General features: G+C 41.3%; 1 long non-coding RNA gene and 1 pseudogene across 1 annotated transcript in view; both read left to right on the forward strand.

Annotated features, from left to right (window-relative positions):
• LOC140639413 (uncharacterized) overlaps window positions 1–19,041 on the forward strand; it is a 38,579-nt gene that overhangs the window by 7,552 nt on the left and 11,986 nt on the right. The gene's annotated exons all lie outside the window — the stretch shown is intronic.
• Window positions 7,699–8,987, forward strand: LOC140639412 (myozenin-1 pseudogene; annotated as a pseudogene).

Genomic DNA, 19,041 nt, shown 5'->3' on the forward strand with positions numbered 1-19,041 from the left:
ACAGTGTGGCATGGATATCCTTCATTGTGTTGAGTCTCCAAGACTTACTCTCTGCACCAACAAATTCCTTAGTTTGCAACTAAGAATCCTGATTAACATAGTATATATGTATATATTATAGTATATACATTCATAAATCCTTAGTGCAAATATGAACTGAAACATCACTTTTATAAAGTGCTTTAGTATTATATATCAAGATCCACAAAAAAATTCATCTCTGAGTCATCAATTCTCTTCTTTTTAAAAAGATTTATTTATTTTTTTGAGAGAGAGAGCACTTGTGCGCACACACACACACATACACACGCATGCACGTGGTGGGGGAGGGGCAGAGGGAGAGAGAATCCTCAGGCAGGCACATTGTTGAGCAAGAGCCCAACATGGGGCTCAATCCCAGGACCCCGAGATTATGACCTGAGCTGAAAACAAGAGTTGGATGCTTAACCGACTGAACCACCCAGATGCCCCTCATTAACCTTCTCCTAAGAATTTGTGCTAATAATCTAAAGAAAGGAAAATGGATGTATGAATGGGCATGATTTAAAATCTCAAGGCATGAGAAACTATCCAAACGCTCTCCACCAAGGGAACAATTAAGTTAGTTATGGTAAGGCCTTGACCATCAGTAGAATGCCAGCATTTCCACATGGTAAGGGTTTAAGATACAATTCCATTGGAGAGAGGCCAGAGGGCTCAAAGCTGCATTTAGACAGAGTACATGTTTGTTTTCTTCCTTAGACAGAATATTATTTTTTAAGACAGAATATTTATTTGGGGTTGCTTGTGGGGAATGAAGAGTGAGATTGGGGGACATTAAACCCCAATTATCTCCCCTACACCTGTGACCACTGGCAGAAAATTGCACAGTGAATAAAATAATTATTAGGAAGCTTATGTAGCAAGGGAGGAAAAAATGCTCATGCTATCTTGTTTAGGGAATAGAGCAAAAGACAAAATATCTCCATTAGTGACTACAGTTTTGTAAAAAACTAAAGTAGTAAATTGAGCTAGGTCTGGAAGGAAACAGAAGAACGGTGTGATTCATTGAGTGGCAAAAGTGTCAATAAATTTTTATTCTTGTTTTGTGCTGATGTCACTCAGTGTGACAAATATTTTTATGCTTTACAAAATTATCTTGTGGTCAACATAATATCCTTTCTTTGGCAATGTTTCAGTGATATTATGGCAATATAGCTACCTACTCTGTGAAGATGACTTTGGTACTTACTGTCTTGGAGTTAGACTCAATCTGGGCTTTGGGTAACCTGGCTACTTTAGTGTGCATGGATCTGCAGGACCAAAGGAAAAAGGCATCACTCTATGAAATCACTAGCCACATAGGCCTTTCCACCAGAACTCTAAAAATACACCTGCTCACATGGATCAGTGCAGACTGTTGGTAAGGGTAAATTAGCAAACATCTTTGGCTTTGTCTAGTAACGACAGAGGTATCTACAACCATAGATAACCGTAACCACACCATAACCCAGAAATTCCACTCCTAGGTATTTACTCTGGCAAAACTACTGGCACATTTACACCAGTAAATACATACAAAAATGTTTACAGTCACATTATCCTAGTCACCAAAAACTGAAAACGATTCAAGTGCTCATTTTTAAAAAAGATATATTTATTTATTTGAGATCAAAGCAAGAGAGCATGGTGGAGGGGGAGGGACAGAGGGGAGGAAGAGAGAGTCTTAAGCAGACTCTGCCTTAAGCACAGAGACCAAAAAGGGGCTCCATCTCATGACCCCAAGATCATTACTTGAGCCAAAACCAAAAGTCAGGAACTTAGACTGTGCCCCTCAGGTGCCCCTCAATTTAACTAACTGTTCATGAACAGTAGAATGGATTTTCTTAAAAAAAAAAAAAAAAAAAAGGTAAGCATACAGTGTAATCATGCAATTCTATATAACAGTGAATGCATACAAACTACTCTTAGACTTAACAAAACAAATGAAGGGACACCTAGGTGGCTCAGTGGTTGAGCGTCTGCCTGTGGCTCAGGTCATGATCCCGGGGTCCTGGGATCGAGTCCCACATCAGACTCCCCGCAGGGAGCCTACTTCTCCCTCTGCCTATGTCTCTGCCTCTCTCTGTGTGTCTCTCATGAATAAATATAACGTTAAAAAAAATGAAGCTCATAAGGATGACCATGAATGAAAGAAGCAAGATACATGGTATGACTTGATTCATGAAAAGTTTAAAAGCAGATAAAATTAAACAATGCCAGTTAGGAATGCTTACAAAATTGGCAAAACTATAAAGTAAGGACATGATTAACTCAGATGTCAAGATGGTAGTTACCTCTGGAGAGGGAAGGGAAGAAGAGTTTGTTTAGAAAGTGACACACTGGGGGCACCTGAGTGGCTCAGTGGTTGAGTGTCTGCCTTTGGTTGGTGATCCTGGAGTCCTGGGATCAAGCCCTGCTTCGGGCTCCCCTGCATGGAGCCTGCTTCTTCCTCTGCCTACATCTCTGCCTCCCTCTCTCTCTCTCTCTCTGTGTCTCATGAATAAATAAATAAAATCTTAAAAAAAAAGAGAGAGAAAGAAAGAAAGAAAAAAAGAAAGAAAGAAAGAAAGAAAGAAGAAGAAGAAGAAGAAGAAAGAAAAAGAAAGAAAAGAAAGAAAGAAAGAAAGAAAGAAAGAAAGAAAGAAAGAAAGAAAGAAAGAAAAAGAGAAAGAAAGGAAGGAAGGAAGGAAGGAAGGAAGGAAGGAAGGAAGGAAGGAAGGAAGAAAGAAAGAAAGAAAGAAAGAAAGAAAGAAAGAAAGAAAGAAAGAAAGAAAGAAAGAAAGAAAGAAACACGCTGGGGCTTCTGGCCTGGAAGTGTTCCTTCTTGATGAGGTGTTCACTTTATAATTTTACTTTAAATAGTGGTACAGTTGTGTTTTACATTCCTTTCTTTGTAGTTTATATGTTGAAAAAGAAAAAAGAGGAGACCCTAACAAAGAGAGAAGACTCCTGTGTGTCAGGAGTAAGGAGGTTGAGAAATCACCTTTTCTAGAAATAGAAACCACTTTTTCAAGTTACTGAAGTAGGAGTGAAAGGTAGAGAAATTAATGGTGATCTTGATTAATGAAACCAAACCACCTTCAGGATTTGGTTGTCCAGGAACATGATTCAGAATCATTACCTAGTAAATAAATGTGGTCTTTTGAATTCATCAAAGCAAGGTATTACCAGCAAGAATTGTACCTTGGAAAGCCTCCATACAGTGGAAATGAGAGTTCTCCGCAGGTCCTGGAGGCTCATGCACTGGGAGGAGTCCTCTTTTCATGCAGGCTGGCACCTTCTCCTGCCAACAGAGAAGTTGAGATTGCAGCTTCTGTACCTGAATTCAGGTTGTCTCTAGCAGTCATGAAGAGTTATGAACACAGGCATGTTTGTTATCTGGACAATCCTCATAGGGCTTGTGGCCTCTGGAAGTTCTCTGAGATGAAAAAGAAAAGGTTTCAGGGACTTAGCCTGGAGGCAGGACTCCAACAATTTTTAATGGAACCTAGAATGAGAGAGTAATGAGGAGTAGAGGGTTGTCATGACATTTTGCTACAACCAGGGAAACCACCTAAAGCACTCCCAGGCTATGAACAGCTGCTCAAGAAGATACTAGTTAAGCTTGTTGAGCCTTTCTCAAGCTGCCATGGAAAGCATAACACCTAGCAATTTGTTCCATTGATTGGTCAGCATGGATAATCTGCCCCAAACTAAACATTCTCTCAAGAACCAGAAGTTTGCGTCGATTACTTGTGCATTTGAAGTCTATCATTTCAAATTCAAATCTGAAGATTCTCACTGGCTTTAGTTTAATTTTGTATTCCTGGCACACTGTTAAACTTGGGAAGAAGCAAAAAAGGTTACTCAATCCTCTTGCATTGTAGTGTAAAGTTTGACATGCTATTGTCTGGGGGACTTACAGCTCTGTAGGAGTGGAGGTGAACATAGAGCTTCTTGTTTGGTGCACATAATTTCTGCCTGGTGGAACAGGTAACCCCAAATATTATACTGTGGCCCTTTGGACATTAATTGGTTTTGTATATAACCCAGCAATCTATGTTAGCACTATCAAAAATATCTAGTTTCTGAAATACTCTTTTTTTTGGTATATTTTTTATTGTTCGATTTGCCAACATATAGCATAACACCCAGTGCTCATCCCATCCAGTGCCCCCTTCAGTGCTGGTCACCCAGTCACCCCAACCCCCCACCCACCTCCCTTTCCACCACCCCTTGTTTGTTTCCCAGAGTTAGGTGTCTCTCATGTTCGGTCACCCTCTCTGATATTTCCCACTCATTTTCTCTCCTTTCCCCTTTATTCCCTTTCACTATTTTTTATATCCCCCATATGAGTGAAACCATATGATTGTCCTTCTCCAATTGACTTACTTCACTCAGCATAATACCCTCCAGTTCCATCCACGTCGAAGCAAATGGTGGGTATTTGTCGTTTCTAATGGCTGAGTAATATTCCATTGTATATATAAACCACATCTTCTTTATCCATTCATCTGTCGATGGATACCGAGGCTCCTTCCACAGTTTGGCTATTGTGGACATTGCTGCTATAAACATTGGGGTGCAGGTGTCTCAGTTTTTCACTGCATCTGTATCTTTGGCATAAATCCCCAGCAGTGCAATTGCTGGGTCGAAGGGTATGCTCTATTTTTAACTCTTTGAGGAACCTCCACACAGTTTTCCAGAGTGGCTGCAGCAGTTCACATTCCCACCAACAGTGCAAGAGGGTTCCCCTTTCTCCACATCCTCTCCAACATTTGTTGTCTCCTGTCTTGTTAATTTTCACCATGCTTCTGCATGTGGATGTCCAATTTTCCCAGCACCATTTATTGAAGAGACTGTCCTTTATCCAGTGAATAGTCTTTCCTGCTTTGTCGAATATTAGTTGACCATAGAGCTCAGGGCCCATTTCTGGATTCTCTATACTATTCCATTCTATTCTATTCTATTCTATTCTATTCTATTCTATTCTATTCTATTCTATTCACATTCCATTCTATGTGTCTGTTTTTGTGCCAGTACCACACTGTCTTAATGATCACAGCTTTGTGGTACAACCTGAAATCTGGCATTGTGATGCCCCCGGCTCTGGTTTTCTTTTTTAATATTCCCCTGGCTATTTGGGATCTTTTCTGATTCCACACAAATCTTAAGATGATTTGTTTCAACTCTCTGAAGAAAGTCCATGGTATTTTGATAGGGATTGCATTGAATGTGTAAATTGCCCTGGATAGCATTGACACTTTCATAATATTAATTCTGCCAATCCATGAGCATGGAATATTTTTCCATCTCTTTGTGTCTTCCTCAATTTCTTTCAGAAGTGTTCTGTAGTTTTTAAGGTATAGATCCTTTACCTCTTTGGTTAGGTTTATTCCTAGGGGTCTTATGCTTTTGGGTGCAATTGTAAATGGGATTGACTCCTTCATTTCCCTTTCTTCAGTCTCATTGTTAGTGTACAGAAATGCCACTGATTTCTGAGCATCGGTTTTGTATCCTGCCACACTACCGAATTGCTGTATCAGTTCTAGCAATCTTGGGGTGGAGTCTTTTGGGTTTTCTAGGTACACTATCATGTCATCTGCAAAGAGGGAGAGTTTGACTTCTTCTTTGCCAATTTTATTGCCTTTTATTTCTTTCTGTTGTCTGATTGCTGAGGCTAGGACTTCCAGTACTATGTTGAATAGCAGTGGTGAGAGTGGACATCCCTGTCGTGTTCCTGATCTTAGGGGAAAGGCTCCCAGTGTTTCCCCATTGAGAATGATATTTGCTGTGGGCTTTTCATAGATGTCTTTTAAGATGCTGAGGAATGTTCCCTCTATCCCTACACTCTGAAGAGTTTTGATCAGATATGGATGCTGTATTTTGTCAAATGTTTTCTCTGCATCTATTGAGAGGATTATATGGTTCTTGTTTCTCTTGTTGATATGATCTATCACATTGATGGCTTTACGAGTGTTGAACCAGCCTTGCATCCCGGGGATAAATCCCACTTGGTCATAACGAACAATCTTCTTAATGTACTGTTGGATCCTATTGGCTAGTATCTTGTTGAGAATTTTTGCATCTGTGTTCATCAGGGATATTAGTCTGTAATTCTCCTTTTTGGTGGGGTCTTTGTCTGGTTTTGGAATTAAAGTGATGCTGTCCTCAGAGAACGAGTTTGGAAGTATTCCATCCCTTTCTATCTTTCGGGACAGCTTTATTAGAATAGGTATGGTTTCTTCTTTAAACATTTGATAGAATTCCCCAGGGAAGCCATCTGGCCCTGGACTTTTGTGTCTTGGGAGGTTTTTGATGACTGCTTTAATTTCCTCCCTGGTTATTGGCCTGTTCAGGTTTTCTATTTCTTCCTGTTCCAGTTTTGGTAGTTTGTGGTTTTCCAGAAATGTGTCCTTTTCTTCTAGATTGCCTAATCTATTGGCATATAGCTGCTCATAATGTTTTTTAAATAATTTGTATTTCCTTGGTATTGGTTGTGATCTCTCCTTTTTCATTCATGATTTTATTAATTAGAGTCTTTTCTCTTTTGTTTTTAATAAGGCTGGCAAATGGTTTCTCTATATTATTAATTCTTTCAAAGAACCAACTCCTGGTTTTGTTGCTCTGTTCCACAGTTCTTCTGGTCTCTATTTCATTGAGTTCTGCTTGAATCTTTTTAACTCCCTTCTTCTGCTGGGTGTAGGTTTTATTTGCTGTTCCTTCTGCAGTTCCTTTAGGTGTGAGGTTAGCTTGTGTATTTGAGTTTTTTCCAATTTTTTGAGGGATGCTTGTATTGCAATGTATTTCCCTCTTAGGACTGCTTTTGCTGTATCCCAAAGATTTTGAATGGTTGTATCTTCCTTCTCATTAGTTTCCGTGAATCTTTTAATTCTTCTCTAATTTCCTGGTTGACCCTTTCATCTTTTAGCAGGATGCTCTTTAACCTCCTCGTGTTTGAATTTCTTCCAAATTTCTTCTTGTGATTGAGTTCAAGTTTCAAAGCATTATGGTCTGAAAATATGCAAGGGACAATCCCAATCTTTTGGTACCTGTTAAGACCTGATTTGTGACCCAGTATGTGGTCTATTCTGGAGAAAGTTCCATGCGCACTTGAGAAGAATGTGTATTCAGTTGCGTTTGGATGTAAAATTCTGTAAATATCTGAAATTTATCTGGTCCAGTGTATCATTTAAAGGTCTTGTTTCTTTGGTGATGTTGTGGTTAGAAAATCTGTCATTTGCAGAGAGTGTCGTGTTGAAGTCTCCCACTATTAGTGTATTATTATCTAAGTATGTCTTTACTTTGGTTATTAATTGATTGATATACTTGGTAGCTCCCACATTAGGGGCATAAATATTCATAATTGTTAGGTCCTTTTGTTGGATAAATCCTTTGAGTATGATATAGTGTCCCTCTTCATGTCTTACTATAGTCTTTGGGATAAACTTTATCTGATATGAGGATTGCTACCTGTGCTTTCTTTTGAGGACCATTTGAATGGTAAATGGTTCTCTACCCTTTCATTTTCAGGCTGTAGGTGTCCTTATGTCTAAAATGAGTCTTGGCGCCTAGAGGGTTCCTTGATGGGCTAGTGAATGGGGCAACCCCTTCGGCTGGAATTCCTGAGCCGCCAGGCTGCAGGGCAGGGGTGGGGAGCTGTTTGCCAAGCGGCAGAGCCAAGCAGACAGTGCTGTCCCGACGCCTGCCCAGCTCGAGTTCTCCGGTCACAGCCCCTGAGTCCTCCAAAGCTGCTGGACCCCAGGGAGTGCTGACCACCGCCTGAGCAGCCGGCTGAATCTGCCTCCACAATGCCGCTCTCAGGAACCCCAGCCCCCAACAAGAAGAGGAAATCCAGCAAGCTAATCATGGAACTCACTGGAGGTGGATGGGAGAGCTCAGGCCTGAACTTGGGCAAGAAGATCAGTGTCCCAAGGGATGTGATGTTGGAAGAGCTGTCGCTGCTCACTAATAGGGGCTCCAAGATGTTCAAACTGCGGCAGATGTGGGTAGAGAAATTTATTTATGAAAACCACCCTGATGTCTTCTCCGACAGCTCAATGGATCACTTCCAGAAGTTCCTTCCCACTGTTGGGGGACAGCTGGGCACAGCTGGTCAGGGATTCTCCTATAGCAAAGGCAGCAGTGGAGGCCAGGCAGGGGGAAGTGGCTCTGCCACACATCATGGCTCTGACCAGCATCACCATCAGGGCTCTGGGTCTGGATCTGGGGGTACAGGTGGTCCTGGGGGCAAGACTGGCAGAGGAGGAGCTGCTGGAACAGCAGGGGTTGGCGAAACAGGAACAGGAGACCAGATGGGTGGAGAAGGAAAACATATCACTGTGTTCAAGACCTATATTTCCCTATGGGAGCGAGCCATGGGGGTGGACTCTCAGCAGAAAGTGGAGCTTGGCATCGACTTACTGGCCTATGGGGCCAAACCTGAACTTCCCTAATATAAGTCCTTTAACAGGACGGCAATGTCTTATGGTGGATATGAGAAGGCCTCCAAACGCATGACCTTCCAGATGCCCAAGTTTGACCTGGGGCCTCTAGTGAGTGAACCCTTGGTCCTCTACAACCAGAGCCTCTCCAACAGGCCTTCTTTCAGTGGAACCCCTATTCCTTGGCTGAGCTCTGGGGAACGAGTAGATTACAATGTGGATATTGACATCCCCTTGGATGGAGAAACAGAGGAGCTGTGAGGTGTTTCCTCCTCTACTTTGTATCAATTTTGTCTTCTCATGTTCAATTTGAAAGGGAATGCTAAGCAAGATGTCCCTACTATAAATCCAGTATCCTGGTGGGAATGGAGGGAAAAAGGAGGGAAATATCTATCTTTCCAGTCTTCACTACAAGTCCCCACTCCAAGCATCCTTCCTCACCAGCTCAGAGCTCCCCTTCCACTTGCTCTGTATGGAACCTGCTCTTTTGTGGAATTTGCTCTGCCACCAGTAACAGTCAATAAACTTCAAGGAAATGAAAAAATAAAATAAAATAAAATAAAATAAAATAAAATAAAATGAGTCTCTTGTAGACAGCAAATAGATGGGTCTTGCTTTTTCATCCAGTCTGAAACCCTGTCTTTTGATGGGATCATTAAGCCCATTCACTTTCAGAATTACTATTGAAAGATATAAATTTAGTGTCATCATAATACCTATTCAGTCCCTGTTTTTGTGGCTTCTTTGGGCTTCCTCTTTCTTTTACAGAGTCCCCCTTAATATTTCTTGCAGAGCTGGTTTGTTAGTCACATATTCTTTCAGTTTCTGCCTATCTTGGAAGCTCTTTATCTCTCCTTCTATTCTGAATGAGAGCCTTGCTGGATAGAGTATTCTTGGCTGCATGTTCTTCTCATTTAGGACCCTGAATATATCCTGCCAGCCCTTTCTGGCCTACCAGGTCTCTGTGGAGAGGTCTGCTGTTAATGTAATACTTCTCCCCATGTAAGTTAGGGATCTCTTGCCTCTTGCTGCTTTAAGGATTTTCTCTTTATCTTTGGAATTTGCAAGTTTCACTATCAAATGTTGAGGTGTTGAATGGTTTTTATTGGTTTTATGGGGGGATCTCTCTATCTCCTGGATCTGAATGCTTGTTTTCCACCCCAAGTTAGAGAAGTTCTCAGCTAAGCTTTCTGGTCCTCTGTCCCTTTTGGCACCCTCGGAAACCTCAATTAAACGTAGATTTTTCCTTCTGAAGGTGTCATTTATGTCCCTTAACCTTTCCTCATAGTCTTTTAAATGTTTTTTTTTTTTTTAAGATTTTATTTATTTATTCATGATAGACATAGAAAGAGAGAGAGAGAGGCAGAGACACAGGCAGAGGGAGAAGCAGGCTCCATGCAGGGAGCCTGACGCGGGACTCGATCCTGGGACTCCAGGATCACACCCTGGGCTAAAGGCAGGCGCTGAACCACTGAGCCACCCAGGGATCCCCCTCCTCATGGTCTTTTAATTTTTTTTCTCTTTTTTCCTCAGCTTCCTTCCTTGCCATCAATTTGTCTTCTATGTCACTCACTCTTTCTTCTACCTCATTAACCCTCTTCATTAGGACCTCCAGTTTGGATTGCATCTCATTTAATTGATTTTTAATTTTGGCCTGATTAGCTCTAAATTCTGCAGTCATGAAGTCTCTTGAATCCTTTATGCTTTTTTCCAGAGCCACCAGCAGCTTTATAATTGTGCTTCTGAATTGGCTTTCTGACATGGAATTGTAATCCAAATTCTGTAACTCTGTAGCAGAGAGTACTATTTCTGATTCTTTCTTTTGTGGTGAGTTCTTCTTTCTAGTCATTTTGCTCAATGCAGAGTGAAAATGAGTCGTATTGAAAAAAGGAAGAAAAAAAGAAACAAAGAAACAAAACAAAATAACAAGGATAGGTATCCTCTGGTTCTATTATACTGTAATCCCTTGACTTCCCCTGGAGCCTTCCAGCACTACTCAGTCAAGAACTTGCTCTTCTCCTGTCCTTTCAGCTGGTCTTCTGGGGGAGAGGCTGCTGTGCTGAGTCTCAGGTGTGTGCACCTGGGGGAGCTGCCCCGTCCCCTGCCGGGTGCCGGGCTCATTGGGGGCTGTTTATCCTGTGAGGCCCCGGTTCCCTGGCACCCCGCTCCGTCCCAGGCACAGGGTGACACCAGGAGGGACACCACCACTGGTGGCGGCCAGCTCTCCAGCCCTGGAGTCAGCTCCCACAGTAACTCCCGCAGTCTCCCCGTCCGCAGGGGCCTGGATGCTCTGGAGGGCGGGGGGCGCTGACCTGCACAGCTCGGGGGCGCCCGGTGGCAGGAGCGTCCTTGCTGTCCTGAGTCCTCCCGGACTCCGCCTGTCCTGGGTGGAGCGCAGGATCCTGGGCTGTGTCCCCCGCACCCTGGGCTCCAGGGCCTGCGCTGCTGGGATCGCCCCCTGGGGCGCACAGTCCCCTCGGCGCGGAGCCGCCGCCTGAGCTGCTCCCGGGCCCGCTGGGAGCGCTCCAGCCCTTTAGAGAGCTCAGACCGCGGTGTGTGGGGCGCTCTCCCCCCGGGGCACACTTCCTCTGTTAGTGACCCTGGGAGCCTGGGGGCTCCCCTGCCCCTCCTGGGGACCCGCCGGGTTTCCCTGTGAGCGTCTTTCCGTCCAGGAAGAATCCGGTGCTGATTTTTAAAGTTCCTGCTTTTCTGGGACTGGGCTTTCCTGGCCTGGAGTCTCTCGCCACCCCCCTTAATCCGGCTCCTTATGGGGCCCCTCCCCCACTTGATTCTTTTTTATTTTTTATTTTTTTCTGTCTTCCTACCTTGTTGGAAGTGAAAACCCTTCTTTCTGTGGCATTCCAGCTGTTCTCTCTTTAAATCTCAGGTTGAGGGATCCCTGGGTGGTGCAGCAGTTTGGCACCTGCCTTTGGCCCAGGGCGCGATCCTGGAGACCCAGGATCGAATCCCACCTCGGGCTCCCGGTGCATGGAGCTTGCCTTTCCCTCTGCCTATGTCTCTGCCTCTCTCTCTCTCTCTGTGACTATCATAAATAAATAAAAAAATGGGAAAAAAAGAGATTTAAATCTCAGGTTGAATTCGTAGGTTTTCAAGATGATTTGAAAATTATCTAGTTAAGTTGGTGGGGACAGGTGACTTGAGGACCCTACTCCTCCACCATCTTGCCCCACCCCCTGAAATACTCTTTAGACAGGTTTTATTTTTTTAGATAGGTTATTTATTTATTTATTTATTTATTTATTTATTTATTTATTTATTTATTTATTTAGAAGAGACAGAGGCATAGAGAGAATCCCAAGCAGGCTGCATGCCTAGCATGGATCTCAAAATGGGGCTCCATCTCCAACCCTGAAATCATGACCTGAGCCAACATCAGGAATCAGACACTTAACCGACTGAGCCGCTAAGGTACCCCTCTTTAGATAGATTTTAAAATAAATTGGACAATCATAGGCAAAAAGGAAGGAAGGAAAGAAGGAAGGAAGGGAGAAAAGAAAGACAAAAACCTTTGCTCTGTGAGAGACCATGTGAATAGGATAAACACACAAGCTGCAGACTGAGAGAAAATATTTGCAAACCATATATCCAACAAAGGAGTGGCATCTAGAATATATACACAATTAAAACTCAACACTAAAAAAAAAAAAAAACACCAGCACCTCAAATCATCCAAGAAGATGGTCAAAGTCATGAACAGATATTTCACTGAACATGGTAAATTAGCACGTGAAAAGATATTCACCATCAGTAGCTACCAGGAAAATTCAAATTAAAACCACAGTAAGATATCACTATACACCTAGCAGAAAGGATGAAAATGAAAGTTAGTGACAACATTAAATGCTGGCAAGGAATGTGGAGAAACTAAATCACTCTTACATTACTGGTGAGAATGTAAAATGGAACAGCCATTCTTGGAAAATACTTTGATAGTTTCTCAGAAAACTAAACACACAAATACCATACAATGTAGCAATTGCACTCTTGGGCATTTATCCCAGAAAAATGAAAACTTATGCCCACATGAAAACCTGTACACAAATGTTCATAGTTGACAAATGTTCATCACAAATGTTCCTCATAATAGCCCCAAAGTGGAAACAGCCCAGAGGTCCTCCAACAGATGAATAAACAAACTGTAACACAGTCGTATCAAAAATACCACTCAGCAGGAAAAAAAGAGAGAATGAGCATGTGAGAGAGTGAGGAAAACTATTGATAGACACAATAATTTAATCTCCAGGGAATTATACTGAGAAAAAAAAAAAAGCCAATCCTAAAAAGTTATATACTCTATTATTCTTTTTATTTAACATTTAAATGTTAACATTCCAAAATTTAATATACTTTAACATTTTGAACATTTAACATTCCATAGTTTAAATTATTTAACAAATTGAAACATTTATTTACCCTATTTAATATGAAATTGGAGAAGCAGAGAACAGATTAGTGGTTTCCTGGATTAGGGATCAAGAGGGAGGGTGGGAGAAGAGGGAGGGAGGTGTGGGTATGAAAGAGAACTGGAGGGATGCTTCTTACTATAAAAGAACTATTTTGTATCTTGCATATGATTGTGGACACACAAACCAACAGATGTGATAAAATTGTGTAGAACCCCCCAACACACATACACAAGTACAATGAAATAATAAATCTGTACAAGACCAACGGATTGTATCAGTGTCAATATTTCTGGTTGTGATACTCTATTTTTTGTGAGATATTAACATTGGGGGATACTGTAGAAAGGGTACCTGGGATCTCCTTGTATTATTTCTTAAAATTGTATGTGAGCATACAGTTATCTCAGTTAACATTTCAACTGAAACAATAATACACACTCTCTGCAGGCAATATAGAAAATAAAGAAAAAATATAAAGAGGACAAATAAAAGAATGCTCAATTTTATCACCTAGAAATAAACAACTGTTAAGATTTTGAAGTATATCCTTCCAGACTTTAAAAATTCATATTAAACATATTGGTATCATATTGTTTTATAAGCTACTGTTTTTCCCTTAATAAACCGTGAGCAGTTTTCCATATCATTATATTTCCTATAATCATTATTTCTGACGACTATATATAATTCCTTCATATGGGAAAATCATAATCTATTTACTCAATCCCTTGTTTTGTTCAAATTTTCTCTATTATGAGAAATTTTCAATGAATATCTTTGCAGATAATCTTTGAGATCATGACCTAAGCTGAAGCCAAGAGTCATATGCTTAACAGACCGAGTCACCCAGGTGCCCCATGAAAACTTTTCTTTCTTACCACAACTTTTTCTTGTTCACCATTCATCTCACCATTATTGATTGAGTGGCTTCACTTTTCTTCAAATTCACATTCTAAAAGTCATTTTTGTCAGATACTAAATTCTGGTGTGTTTGGAGTTGCTTTCAAAGATTTCTGTAGTGTCCCCTTATTTTGCTTACTGTTGGAAAAGTCTCACTTTGTTTTATTGATTGCATTGATTTGTCTATTGTAATGCCTGGAAATACAAGCATTTATTTTATTATTATGCTTTTAAAAGTTTTCCTGACTATTTTCAGCAACATATTTGACAAATCTTTTACTGCCTTGAGCATCCAACTAAATGTGTATGTAGATTATACCCTGTACTTCCATTTCTCTGCCTGCTAAATTCTGATAGAGAACATCTATTGAGTGCTTTGTGCCAGGCACACAAGTATTTTTACACACATCAACTCATTTAATATTTAATATTAGCAGTGACCCTATAAGCTATGTATGTTCGCTGGTTGTGTTCTACAGAATGGAAATGGAAACAGAGTTTAAGTAAGCTCACCAAGGTCACATAGCTAGTGTGTGGCTGAGCTAGCTATGGCGCATACCAGGTTCACTAAGTCCGGGCAGTCCAGAGCTCACTATCTGTCGAACAGTCTAGCTAGGACTAATATTATCTTGATTTTTTTTTTTTTTTTTGCTTAAACTGGAAATATTATGAGGTAATAAGCCTCATATTACAATGACTAAAAACAATGTCCTATTCTATAGCAATATATTTTTTCCTCTAAAATGATGAAGGAGGGCAGCTCCTGTGGCCCAGCGGTTTAGCGCCACCTTCAGCCCAGGGCGTGACCCTGGAGACCAGGGATCGAGTCCCGCATCGGGCTTCCTGCATGGAGCCTGCTTCTCCCTCTGCTTGTATCTCTGCCTCTTTCTCTCTCGGTGTCTCTCATGAATAAATAAATAAAATCTTTAAAAAAATAAAATAGGGATCCCTGGGTGGCGCGGTGGTTTAGCGCCTGCCTTTGGCCCAGGGCGCGATCCTGGAGACCCGGGATCGAGTCCCACGTCGGGCTCCCGGTGCATGGAGCCTGCTTCTCCCTCTGCCTGTGTCTCTGCCTCTCTCTCTCTGTGACTATCATAAATAAATAAAAATTAAAAAAAAATAAAAAATAAAAAAAAATAAAATGATAAAGGATATAATTTTCTTTTCTTTCTTCTTCTTCTTTTTTTTTTTTTTTTTTTTTTTTTTTAGAATTTTCTTTACATTATAGCATAGCGCTGAGAATTCTGAATCTCTATAAAGGAGAAAACGAGAGGCTGCAAAACTAAGGCTGGAAGGACCCTGAACTGGGCAATAGGAAAACTAGGTTCTAGTACTTCTATTGGTGCTAACTAGCTTAACCACCACAAAAAAATATCTTCCTTATTAGTTTGTAAGTCTTACAAAAATGCCACTATTACAAATTCATTACTCAAGGTTAACTCTCTAGGGTGTAACTAGCCCTGGTGACATAATACTTGTTGGGGCATGTGTTATCTATACTATGGTGTGATTTCAATTCCTCCCAGCTGAGAAATGATCCCTGACCTGATAGAAGTCATCACAGTCCAAAGGAAAGACGGAAATAGAAGGTGTTATTCTGGAGCCTGGAGAGGAGAAAGGCTCTAAGAGTACAGGATGTGTGGTGGGAGACCACAGTTACAAACAGCCAGTTGAACAATAAGTAACCTCATGTGACAGAAGTGAAGGAGGAGATTGGAAGGAGCAGGAGGGTCCCACGGAGAGGAAGGAGGTGGGGAGAGGCTCCTGTACTTGAAGTTTTCTCAGGACTAGGGTTGGGATCACCTGAGCATTCTAGAAGGAGGACTTCCTCTGGAGATCTAGGAGGGAGGAAGGGAATATGAGTGGAGACCACACCCTTGACATTCACCCAGAGGCTCTGAGTTTCATTGGAAATGCTGCCTGAGAAGCTCTGTCTAGGGGCATGCAAGCTTACACATGCATACCATAAAAGGAGATAGCATTTTAGACTTTCCTCAAATCCTCATGGCTGTGGATTTCTTCAACAAAGTTCATGGAACATCATGCCTCTACCAAATCTTCCCCCATTTGTCACTACCACGGTGATGCTGATCTTGAAATCAATTCCCAGTAACTCCAAACAACTTATCTTGACATAACTTTTCTTTTAAGTGTTACTCAGTCACTCAGTTTCCCAGTTCCCTATTCCCAGGAGAAGAGCATATTTTTGTGAGCAGATCATATCAAAAGCAGATAGCCAGCAAGCCTATGAGTGGGCTCACTCTAATGAAATGGCAATACCTGGTCTAATGAACTCTGACCAGATGGTGGGATCACCTGATTTACTGTCCAATCAGCTAGAGTGTGAGATGTCAAGTATTTCCTGCCTACTGACAGTCCCTTCTGTGAGGGTACAATAATATTCTCCTCTGCTCTATTCCACTACCACCTTTAGAATGCCTATCCATACATCCAAGTCCAATTCAGCACTACCTCCTTCATGGAGTTTCTGCTGTTCCTCTCAGCCAAATGTGATATTTGTCTCATTTCAGTTCCCACATGCGTGGTTTGCATCTCTGTATAACAGTCATTATATCCTACGGCCTGTTATAATGCCCTTGTTTCTTACACTCATATACACATATCTTCTAATAGTAAATGGACTGTATGCTCCTCCAATGCAACTTCATATTTTTGACTTGTTAAATATAATTGACAACCAATTTGCTTAGGGTCCTCAGGTATCAGTGGACCACCTGCATGAAAAACACCTATGGCACCTGTTAGAGTACAGATTCCTTGACCCTGTCCCAGACCTAATGAATCAGAATGGGAAGAGGACCAAGGCCCACAAATCTGAGTACTACCAAGTCTCCCAAGAGATTTCTACATACACGATTATCTGAATTCTCCACTCTAGCAATTGCTTATCCTCATGAAGGTCTGCAGCTTTCCACACAGTAAACCATAGAAAGAACTGTGACTAGCTGTGAGCAACCAAGACGGCTCCCATTCAAGGCCTGAGCAAGCACAGTCTCCTTTCTCCAGCCCTTCACTAATCTGAACCTCCAAGTGCACATGATGTCCTGTCTTCACCATAGCCTGTGAAGAGACTCTGATGGCTTTTCACATGACAAGAGCAGCTGCTGTTGCCCATGGCACTTTCGTAACCCTAGCTCAGGAGAAAAGCCTGAGAATAATTCATTGAGTCCTGCCTCTAGATGCTGAACAAGATAGAAAAACTGTCTTGCCCTCCACCACCTTGCTGACTGAACACAAACTTTGTGGTTTCTCAGTGAGGTGGCAAAGATAGCAGATGGCTAGAGTGTTTTGTGTGTGTGTGTGTGTATGGACACCATCTGCTTCTCACAATATAGATGGGAACTCCTCTGTGACTTAAGCTGGAGCTTAGGCTCTAGGGTTGGGATTCTGTACCCCAGCTGTTCATCAGAATCACATGGGCACCTTAAAAAAATCCCCATGGCCAGGCTGCATCCCAGATCAGTAAGATCAGAACCTCTGTGGGTGGGACCTGGCATCAGAACATTTTAACGCACAGGCAGTTAAAAAGCCTCTGTGCAACAGGAAGTTAAAATATTAGTTGATCTATAGGAATTAACAACCTTCACTCATTGATCAGGCGAAGCCACAATGGCAAAGATGGCAAAAACATGAAACTGAAATATGGCAAAATTCTGACACTGTCAGATCTGAAGCAGTGGCTTTCTCAGCCTCAGGCGAAGCATCTCACCGATGCAATTCAAATTCTGTTAGACAAGGCGATTTTACAACTGGCACTCTGAACAGCTCAGTCCTTGGTAAAATGGAAAAAGCCTTTTGTCACAGAGGTTATAGGAACCCTGTGGGCTGTCAGGACTCTCCATTCTGCCTGCAGGTTCACAGATCTGTGTGTGTGTGTGTGTGTGTGTGCATGTTTGTATTTTCCATATTTTTTCTTTTCAAAATGGTTGTTATTGAATTTGACAGAAAGGAAGGCAAGAAAGAAGTGATGGAGTGCTGCCATACAGTCTTGTCTGTTTCTATTTGCCTTAATAAATATTTGTCAATGACATCATGTCAGTTACTAAGCTCACCACTAGATGGATATTATCTTGCTCAATTCCAACAGCTCTGTGAGATGAGTGTTATTCCCTATCTACAGATAAGGAAATTGAAGAGCACAGAGATTAAATTTGCCTGACATCTGATCAAATCCAAACCGATTTGACTTAAAAATCCAGGCTCTTAGCCACATTTTACTGCCTCTTAGAGCATTTTGGTGGTCATATGCATGCCTTTTACCAAATGCCAAGTTTTAATAAAATGTGCTTTTTACCTTAAGGAACACCAGAATTTACTGATCAGACCCATAATTACAGTTTATAGATCTTTATAGATGCACAACGATCAAAGTTACTAAGGTAAATGTTTGCTGACAAAAGGATGAATGGACAAATGATGGATAAATCAATGTATGGATAGATAAATATATTAATGAGGTATCTAATGTCAATCTTTACTATTTTTATTTTTAGGTTAATCTCCTTGGGAGCCCCTGGGTGGCTCAATGGTTGAGTATCTGCCTTTGGCTTAGGTCATAATCCCTAGGTCCTGGGGTCAAGTCCTGCATCAGGCTCCCTGCAGGGAGCCTGCTTCTCCCTCTGCCTATGTCTCTGCATCTCTCTGTGTCTCTTATGAATAAATAAATAAAATCTTAAAAAAAAATTAATCTCCTTGGGGGGAGAAAAACTATATTTTGTTAACCATTGACTCCATGCCTGGCATAGTGACTGGCACTCACTATGTAAGGAAAAAGTAGGTACAGGCCATGGAATCCAAAATTATTCTGTTGGTAGAATTTGAAAAAAATAAATTTTAATATCTTTCCATAGAGTAAGAAGGTCTGCATCTTACCTAAATTCAGGAAAAAAGAGTACCAAAGATGTGGCTGAAAATTTTAAAGTGTTGGGAACTTTTCTTGTTTTTTGTTTTTTTTTCTGTAAAATAAGCATCCGTGCATTTGGAAAATATGAATTTTTAAATATAGTTAGCTCTTCAATAACACAGGGATTAAAGGCACCAATCCCTACACAAGTAGGGAATCCACATATAACTTTTGACTCCCTAAAACATAACTAATAATAGCCTACTGTTGAATGGAAGCCTTACCAATAACGGTAACAGTCAACACATATTTTGTATGGTGTGTACTATATTCTTAGAACAAAGTAAGCTAGAGAAGAGAAAGTGTTATTCAGAAAATCACAAGGAAGGGAAAATATATTTACAGA

The sequence above is a fragment of the Canis lupus genome, chromosome 9 (assembly GCF_048164855.1).
Source record: "Canis lupus baileyi chromosome 9, mCanLup2.hap1, whole genome shotgun sequence".
NCBI lineage: Eukaryota > Metazoa > Chordata > Mammalia > Carnivora > Canidae > Canis > Canis lupus.